Source organism: Echinops telfairi, unplaced genomic scaffold, assembly GCF_000313985.2.
Source record: "Echinops telfairi isolate 266 unplaced genomic scaffold, ASM31398v2 ScPeMD7_7469;HRSCAF=8507_1, whole genome shotgun sequence".
Classification (NCBI taxonomy): Eukaryota; Metazoa; Chordata; class Mammalia; order Afrosoricida; family Tenrecidae; genus Echinops; species Echinops telfairi.
Genome location: NW_022111373.1, coordinates 65,103,165 through 65,105,014, shown reverse-complemented (window position 1 = coordinate 65,105,014; position 1,850 = coordinate 65,103,165).

Sequence of the window (1,850 nt, the reverse complement as noted above, 5' to 3'; positions counted from 1 at the left end):
CATTGCAGTGCGTCTCAATAAACCCAGTGATCTTTCCTGTGCCCTTCAAGGGAATCTATCGAGATTATGTTTTTGCAGCCTCAAAGAATGAGTACACTTCACTGCCTTGTATCTAATTTACCCAGCAGGTCCCCTAGGAACCAATTGTTTTGATTGGACCTTTTTATGAAGGAAACCTATTGAGTCTAAGACAAGTGTATTACTGAAATAACATGTTGAAATATGTTTTGTTTGGGATAAACTTGAATGTATATATGAAGAGGAATACAACTAGCAACATTTTTGCTTACTCTACTATATAATCATGTGAAAGCGTAAATCCTATCTTAGTGATTTTATTAGTGTTTAATTTCAGTTTAGAACTAGATATTTTATAACATTTCTTTAAGTACTATGATTTTACCAAAATATTTTACTGAATGCTTATGCTTCAAATCCAAATGGGTGGAAAGAACAGATTGTCTTCTGGCTTCAGTAACAAAGTAGAAAGTCAATCTCAGTCTTACTGTTAAATATATGAATCTAATGTAAATGTGTGCTATAATATTCTTATAGACAGAGAAATCTCTTAGAATTTTTTGATTAAGCAAAATTGGTTTTATACATTTCTCATTTTCTTTTCAATGATCTCTTCCCCAGAGAGCACTACATTTACAGTGCATTAAAAATAAACATGTACTCAGTCAATAATGAATCATTGAAGAGTTTATAGCTGGAAATGAAGTAATAAAAAACTTACATGAGGGTTGCTTATGTTTTTAATGCCGGAAACTTGCACATAAATTTTAATACAAAGCCAAAATAAACCACAAAGCCAAAATAATTGCCAAAGATTTTCATTAACAGGGACCATATAGAACAGAATAGAGCTTTGCTATAGGGTTTCTAAGGCTTCTAGATTTCACTGCAGGAGCAGACTGTTGTGTGTTTGTATCCTGGAGTGACTAATGGTTTGCAAATGCCAGCCTAGACATGCAAAACCAAGCACTTAACCACCATGTCACCACCGATCCTAACATATTAATAAGCATGTGCTACTACATTTTTAATATATATTACTGAGATTTAAAAGGGATAAATCTTAGGTTTAAAACAGCAGAAATAATACCAAGTTTCTAAAGAATAAAATTGAAAATATATCAAGGGCATACAATAATTATGATTGGCGTTTCTCTTTTTCCTAAATCATTTTGCATGCAGATTCCAAAAGCTTTCCACGGATTCTTTGCCTGTGGAGCACGCAGGATTAAAACATTATGCAGTCTTTACTGATAGGTAAGATTCACTCATTCTTATCTTAGAGGTTTGGAAAAATACAAGGTGACAATTGTAACTTTTATAAGAATTGCTAAGAGGGAGAAATTTGGACATAGATTAAGTCCGTGGTTTGACTTTAGGACTACAAGCATCCATTCCATTCTAATATGACTAAATTATTTGTATCAAGAAAGCAAATAAAATATCTGTGTGGTTTGTAAATACATTTTATTTAGCCATGAATAATTGTGCAGCAATGCTTATCCCTTAATTAGATAAGAAAAATTAAGAAAAAAGAATATTGGAAATTCTAAATGTAAAAAATAATGAATATACTCAATTCAACTGTCAATGTTGTATAAAAACAGTGCAGTGGGGCAATATTTAACTATTTTCAACACTTTGCTTATCTGGTAAATTTATATTAATGTGATATATATATAAATTCACTGATATGGAGTTGATTTTGAATCATAGTAACCTTATATAGGTTTTCTAAGGCTCAAAATCATTTTTTCCTTTGAATCATTTTATTGAGGGCTCTTATAGATCTTATAACATTCCATACATCAATTGTATCAAGCATATTTGTA